General features: G+C 39.5%; 1 pseudogene; it reads right to left on the bottom strand.

Moving 5' to 3' along the window:
* Window positions 1-7,666: 7,666 nt before the first annotated feature.
* Window positions 7,667-8,285, bottom strand: LOC117804013 (annotated as a pseudogene).
* Between the last annotated feature and the right edge of the window lie 13 nt (window positions 8,286-8,298).

The following is an 8,298-nucleotide window of genomic DNA, read 5'->3' as shown; positions in this document are numbered from 1 at the left end:
CATATATTTAAGAATATTAATTTATACTTATCATATTCATACAGACAGTATTCAGCTCTAATAATTCAGCTATTGTGACACTCTTCTGTATGCAACAAGAATAAAGAATTTGTTTCTAAATGGAGAAAATGTGATTTAAATAAGATGCTTGGAATCCACATTAGACATGGCAATAAACAAACTGCCAATGGCACAAAAGAGGCACTGACCTTGTCATTAAGCAGCCAAGAGGCTTGGAATAAGTCATGTATCCTCACTAGAATTTAATTTCTTTATATGTACCGTAACAGGTTAGCCTGATGACCTCTCTGGACTTCTCTCTAAAATTTGATTCTGCCATGTGTCTCATTGTTAAATATGTTTTGCTATTTTGTTTAACATGTAAAATAAGGGACAATATTTTTAGAGAAAGCAATTGGCTGCTGAGCCAGCCAGTCACATTTATCAATCCCACACTACGTGCTTCTCACAGAATTCAACACTGGTGGGGATCAGCATGTGCCTTAGTTTGGGTTCCCCAGAAGAAGACTCCAAGCAAGGATTTGTAGTTAAGTCATCTGTGAAGGAAGTACTCCCAAGCAGAAACTGGGAAGCGAGGTGGACATGTTGGATAAGGAATGGAAGAAGCCCAGCAAAGGTGCAGATCCTGAGCCAGGCTATTAAGTATAAAATATGCCTCAGGGTTTGTCCAACTCCAGGCAAGGAGACTGGGCTTCATGCTCATGTACTGGAAGGTGATGGGGTAAGGCCTGCCCTGGAAAGGATGTAAATACAAGACAATTATGGCCCTCTGAGCAAAATAGCAAAGCAGCTCCAGGAGCCTGAGGGTGGTCTTTGAGCAGCGTCATAGGGACAGGCCACTGCAAACAAATGGAGAACAAGTAATGGGAGGGAGGGGACTATGGAAAAGGAATCCCAGGGATCTTGGCAGAGCACTCCCTATATCCACTACAGAGCCTATCAGTCAGGATGCTTTCAGTTACTCGCAAGAGAAAGCCCAATTCCAACTGTCCTAATCAATACAAGGAATTTACTGGCTTTATTTGGAAATAGCGTAGGTTTCAGGTATGGCATATTCTGGGCTCCAGCACCCTTTTCTTGCAATTTTCCAGGGCTTTGTATCATCTGGAAGTTAATTTGTCCAGGGACAATCAGTATCACTACTTTTCCTTCATATTTTCTCTTTCCCAACCGTAAAACAAAAGTTTAGAGCTTTACTCCAACTGAAATATATTAGGTCGAATGTCCTCTCCTGAATCAATGTCTGTATGTTACCATGACTGACTAAAGCCAAGATGGTGTCAATCAAGAACATGGCTGTTGCTACAAAAGAAAGGAGTGAACTGACTCAAGGAACAAGAAATAAGATCCATTGCCATATGTGCTAACCCAAAATCCATATATCTTCCTCTCCATATCCAGGTTACCCAAATCTCCTCCTCAGAGTGGAAGCAATGGTTCTCAACTAAGCTACGTGTTGGACCACTTGATGCCTGGTCTCTCCCCTAGAGACTCTGATTTGGTTAATTTAGGTGTGACCTGGCCATAAGAAGTTCCTAGTGGTTCTGAATAGCAACCAAAGTTGAGAACACCTAGTCTAAAGGGAGACAATCAAGTCTCTTCCAGTTACTAGCACCTCCGATGCAGGATTTCTAGGTGAAGCCTTTTTTTTTTTTAATCAAATTCTGACATAATTCCTAATGATCAGTAATAAGTCAACAGACCCAAGTTACCCATTCCCCACACTTCCCAGCACACAAATGATGGAGAGAAGATGGTAAGTTACAATACAGATTTCACTTGTAAAAAGGAGAATAGGAAGGAACATGGAGTGGCTATTGGTTCATAGCACATTCCATAGCCTGCTGGACAGGAACACTGAGTGATTCTTGCCTTGCCTGAGGAGTGAATGGTTTGGTTGGCCAATCTCGTAGACCCTAGTTCTACTCTCCGAGACTAACTTACCCATCCATTGACTGGTAGGGTTATACCAAAGATGGACATTGGGGAGAATTCTCTTTTCGGGGCTGTATCACCTTGGGACCTATCTGGAGATTGTCCTAGGGATGAATAAGAGCCTAACCCTTGACTTGGGGTTTCTTTGGAAATTCTAGTTACTGGGAGAGGATTAAGGATTCGATTTCCTTCAGATATCAGCTTTGTCTCCTTAATGGCTCCTCCATCCTGCTTTTGCTCCAATTGACTTAGCCCTAGGCACAGAATTTTATTATTTTTTATTTTTTTAAGATCTGGTCAGTCTCATCCGGACTTTTACCAGTTGCAGAGAGTGCTTCTTTCAGAAAAGCTATATTGCTTTAAATTTCTTTTTCAGATTGGTTAGTTTTAGTCCACACTTGTCTCTCTCCTGAAGGATTTTAATGAAGGCTGAACATTTTCCTACTAAATCACTGAATATTGCAATTTGGGCTAGCGCTTGAACTCTATTGTAAGGTACAACAGGCAATCATTTAACCAGTTATATAATCATTAAACCAGCTAGATATAATTATATATATTGTGTATATAACACAATGTACATATTATATGTATATAAAATAAAATTTACCAACTTCCAGTCATAGAAAAAGATTTTTCCTCATTGCTCTGCTTACCTAGATGCAGATAGTGCGATATTTTAGGATCTATGATGTGTAAGACACCACCCTTAGCACTAAATTCTGTACCTGGTAGCATGCTTTTGGTTACAAATAATCAAACATCAAAACATCACTACAATCTGGCTTAAATCATGAAGGGAATTGATTGGCCCATGTCACTGACAGTGAAGAGGTGGGACTTGGGAGGCAGTACAGTTTGAGGTCTAGCTCCATTTCCTGCAGTTCTTCTTATCCCTTCATCTTTATGGATCAGCCTCACCCTCAGACTGTCTTCCCTTGTGGCCATAAGGTGGCTGCAGCTAAAACTCAATATCTCTCCAGATCACATGTGGTGAGCTTCAAAGGCAGTGGGCAGATTTAATTCCTTATTGTTAAACAAAACCCAGAGTTTCACTCTAACTGGATAAAGTTAGATCACATCACCACCTCTGGGTAGTAACTATGATAGGTAGGATGGGGCTGCTTTGATAGACCCAGGCCAATGGCTTCCCACCCAGTAACTGGAGGGGAGTGAACCCAATGGACACTGCTCAGCTGCTTGTCAATGCCTGAAGAGGCGACCGGCAAAGAATACATTCAGAAAGAGAAAAAAAATTGGCATTTACTCATATTTTGGATGTAGATGAAAAAACACACAACATAAATGAAGAACTCCTATTTTCAAGAGCTTCCAAGTGAAAAAAAAATGTATCAAGGTCATAAAATAATCCCTTTGTGGTCTTAGTGAGTACTTTTGTTTGTCTAGGAAAGCATTAGTGTCAAAATCTATGAATCTGATTTTTGGAGGTTTTCTGATCTCCAGTAAGTAAACACATAATACTTTAAACTTACAAATGTTGCTATTTAACTGCATTTTTATACTTTTAAAAAATATCCATAAAAGTAGTGAATTCACACAACTGCTAAATCCCTAGGTCCTTAGCAAGCACGTTATTACTGTATTACTGCATCACTGTATTAGTGCTAATGCTATAATCATAACACATGGCAAAATCCTGGGAACCAAAAGGTTAACTCTGGGGATGGGGAATGCAAGTTTGTTGACAACCCTGCATTCACAAAAGCGATCCCCCCCTCCCGTTATCATTTTTTTTTAAAGATTTTATTTATTTATTCAACAGAGATAGAGACAGCCAGCGAGAGAGGGAACACAAGCAGGGGGAGTGGGAGAGGAAGAAGCAGACTCATAGCAGAGGAGCCTGATGTGGGGCTCGATCCCATAACGCCAGGATCATGCCCTGAGCCGAAGGCAGACGCCCAACCATTGTGCCACCCAGGCACCCGTTATCATTTTCAATGCTTTTCCTTCTCTCTGCTTCTTTTTATTCCTAAATGATACAGCTTCAACATGATAATCTACATAAAGCACCCCCATAATCATATTAATATTAAGGAAAATATGTATGAAACATTTTATTTATGCTTAGTGACAGTAAGCAAAGAGGAAATAGGCAGAAGAATTTTTATGACAGTTTATATTCCAACAAATAATCACATGGTTTAAAGTGTACTCCCAAAGCAGATTATACATTTTACACATTTAATTATAATCATACTTTCCTCTTATCTGATATGAATATCTTCAATTTAAATATCAGCTTAATTGATGCCTATCATTTAATAATCATACTATGATCCAGGCCAATTATAACAATTCTTTCCCCTAAAACTAGAGTTGTTAGACGAATGTCGAGGAGGAAAATGTTTAAATCCTGACATAAAAATGTCTGTGATAAAACCAGGGGCTTTGAATTTCATGGTCCTTTAATATTGCCTTTGAAGTAATGAAAAAGCCATTTTCCACCACTTGCTTCAAGGACTCCACTAATAACATCTTCCACAAAAGACCGATCTTTTTAAAAGAAGGACATTGTGACGTTATTTTAAAGCATTTAAAATTATATAACAAACTTTTACTGGAATCTCTCAGTCTACCTTTCTCATTCTCCCTAATGAAATACTTGTTAAACAGGTTACTTCATCTTAACCTTATGGAAATGCCATGACAGAGCATCCATTATTTAATTCAGTTCCAGAAATAAAGGATAACAAGTTGGGGGTGGTAGAGAGGAAGGATGTTATAAATAATTTAAAGAATTGGGAAAAGGGTTTCTCTTTGGGTCTAGACTTCAGGTTCATCTTAGGTGGCAGGAAAATGGTGAATTGACAGCTTGTACTCATCCCTGGTGGACACTTGCCCTTCACACCAACCTCCCCTTTAGGATGGCTGGCTGTCCACTTAGGAAGGGACCTGGTGGCAGAGAAATCACCAGGGCTTAAACGGGTCAACAGAATCAGCAGCGATCTTTGCAGACGCCTGTGTGTTAAGCTCTGTGTGTCCTCAATAAAGTCAGCCACACCAAGAAGTGGGATTTCGGGAACTCCTGGAATAGGGCTGTCTAATTAAAAAATGGTTCAAGATGAAGTTTCCCAGGAGCACAGAAATCCGAGGAGAAAATGAGTTTCTTCTTTTAACTTCATATGAGATCTTTGGCGAGGAAACTGCAAAGGGTAATTATGCAAAATGCACCTGAGGATGCCACAGACTGTCTGGGCTGAGGGAAAGGTGACTTGTAGCAATAACCCCAGACTTTGGGTTTGTGCAGCCTGATTTTCCTGGGAGGATCAGGTACCAGAATGGGGAGTGATTCTAAGGAGAGACCAGTGAGGAATCAGAGGGCAGTTCTACTGGTCAGCGCTGAAAGGAAGAAAGGTAGAGGGAAAGAGGGAAGGAGGGAAGGAGGGAAGAAAGGAAGAAAGGAAAGAAGGAAGGAAAGGAAAGGAAAGGAAAGGAAAGGAAAGGAAAGGAAAGGAAAGGAAAGGAAAGGAAAGGAAAGGAAAGGAAAGAAAAGAAAAGGAAAGGAAAGAATAAATGAACTAACTAAAAATCTGTCTAAAGAAAGACTTCCCTGTAGTAATGGTGGAGGGCAGCGCTGTTTTTCCCTTCATCACATACACTTCTTCACTGGTTCCCTTCCTTTTCATGGGAAGAATAACAGTACCCAGATTTGAACCACTGTCAGGACTTCAGAATAGTGCCTGGCATATATATAGGTTAGCAATCCTCCTCATTGTTAGAACCTGATGTTATCCATTTACAGATGCTGATGGTGACTATCTCTTAGAATGGCCAAATGGATGAGCCAGCATAGTATTCGTATCAGTGTAAGTGTTAAAGAACAGTTTCCTAAATATTTTATGACCTCAATTCATTGGAATCATTACATTCCACAAGACTGCCTGGGTCAAACCTAGTTCTATAAAATAATATAGAGTCTTATGTTCCAGACCAAACGAGATGAAACTTCATCTTGAAACCTTTTAAAATTAGCTGGCCCTATTCTAGGAGTGTCTACAACAAATAACTTCAAATGGGTTATCTGAAAATGACTCAAATTTCTTCAAGGCAGGAATGTCTTTTAAATGTCATTCTCTTCTGCTGAAATTTGAGTTGATTCCTTCTTCTTGTCTTCATTTTGTTTTATTTATAAAAGCTGATCTATGTATAAAATATTTCCAATTTTTTTCCTGCTGGGAATGAGGGAGAGGTTACATCTGAGTTAGCAGGTGGGATAATATAAAAGACAAGATGGCCAGTTTATTTCACGGAACACAAAATCATAAAATTTTAGGGCTGACATGGGCCTCAGAGAACGTCTAACCCAAGTACTTCATTTAAAAAGTGAGAACAAAGAAGCCACCTAGGCCATATGCTTAGTGATTCAGAAATGTGGTCATTAATATAGCACAGTAATAGAGCCTAAATAAAGCTATATAAGTATAGCTATATAATATATAAAGCTTATATATAGCTAAAATAGTGAAGACTATTTTGATAACTGTGATGTATAAAAGGCATCAAATTGGTAATCTTGGCTGAGGACTTCTTGTTAAATTGTAGCCGGAATTAGACCCATCATGTTTTCCATAGTGGTAACCATTCCATTCACAAAAGTATGAAGGATCTAATCTTGGTAGCAATCACCACATTTAATTTAAAGAGGGGGAGGAATTCTTAAAATATTTTTTACGTGAGAGAATTTATTTGAAGTTATAGTCAAGACATAATTTTTTTTCAAGGCACATTTAATTTAATATCAAGAGTGCAAGGGCAACCCTCTCGGGTCCCCTCCCTCCTCCGGAGCTTCGTACTATCACTTTGCTATTGCTCAATCAACATGGCTTTGCTGCACACACACACACACACACACACACACACACACAAAGTGCAATAGAAAATGCCTAAATACAATGAAAGAAACACATTTCCACATTAACATCAATGACAATGCTCTTTTCAACATGTGCCTGTTGCAGGCAACGGGGATTTGATTTCACTACTGAAAAGAATAACACAGTGAGTCTCATCACAGCCAATAGCCTACTACACTCTAGCCGTGAAATGGGTGTTTATAATGCTTCCAACGGTTTCAGCCTGAAGTTTGATAGCGTGCCTTTATACTTGTACAGTCTTACTAAGATTGTCTACAGCATTAGAACCATTCAAGGAACAAACCATTGATTACAGCCACATTGATTTAAGGCTCAATCAAATAATATAGAGCCTCGAACTAAATGGTTGAATATATGAACTACTTGTACTGACATCTATTATTTGATTCTCTCGTGACAATTAAATTGGTTCTTAGCAAAAAACAAAAACAAAAACCTCTTTAAGGGCAAAATTCACCTCACTGGAGTTTTGACCCTGAAGTTCAACAGCAATCACGAAGTCCACAGTCTTATTGGCAAAACTGATACACAGTGTCTCTAACTCACTACGCTCAAGGTTAAGAACATATTCTGTTTTTACATTTTACTGGAATTTTACATGTTCAATTCATGATTTTAAATCTCTACGTTCTCATTCCTCCAAATTGTCTGAAGACACAGTGTGCCACAGACTTAAGACTTTCGTTTTTCCCTCTATTTTCTTTACAGAAAAATTTTCCAAGTGTCTACATGTTCTGGAAGGGGAATTTTTCGGAGGTGGCCCCTTCTTTGGAATAGTTCAACACCATCAGTCCTTTGAAACAAGGGGAGGGGGGAAGAGTATAAGGCTGAAAGACAGGGTTCATCCGGTAAGTTTTATCTTAACCATTATAAGCTGGATAGTATAAGAATGAGGCCTTTTTTTAGCTCCAAATGTCTGAGTCTTGGTGTGGAAACTGAGTACTTGGCTGTCCCCCACCACACCTCTCTCAGAGTGGGACTGTCAGGGAAGTCTTGACTGGGGAGTATCTCGTAAACTGCCAGGCACTCAGTTCATTTTGGGCTTGTTCCTGTTTGTCTTTAGTCTGTTCCAACTCACCTTTCCTGTTTAGGAAGAAACAAGCTGATCACTGGGTCTACCGTTGTTGATCTCAGGCAACGCTAGGCTATTGGACTTGCTTGAGGTGCTGGATTTGAGTAGGACACTCTTGTTCCCCTTGCTCCTTGGTTGCTAGTTGCATTTCAAGGATGTTTGCCTCATTGTTGCTTTAGTGTTTCTTCAGACTCTCTTCACTCAGTTACATCATTGGAATTAAGATCTGTGTCCTTGCCCTCCAAAGCTTGGATATATGTTTCATATTGCTTCCTTCTTAGAGTTAACTCATCTCGTGGCATAACCGTGAAGTCTGTTTCACTCAGTCGAACCTTTTTGGAAACAGGTTCCTCCATGGTCATCTTGTATACTCTC

Source organism: Ailuropoda melanoleuca, chromosome 10 (assembly GCF_002007445.2).
Source record: "Ailuropoda melanoleuca isolate Jingjing chromosome 10, ASM200744v2, whole genome shotgun sequence".
NCBI classification, from domain to species: Eukaryota; Metazoa; Chordata; class Mammalia; order Carnivora; family Ursidae; genus Ailuropoda; species Ailuropoda melanoleuca.
Note: the sequence above shows the minus strand (reverse complement) of the source record. Positions and strands in the feature narration are given on the sequence as shown.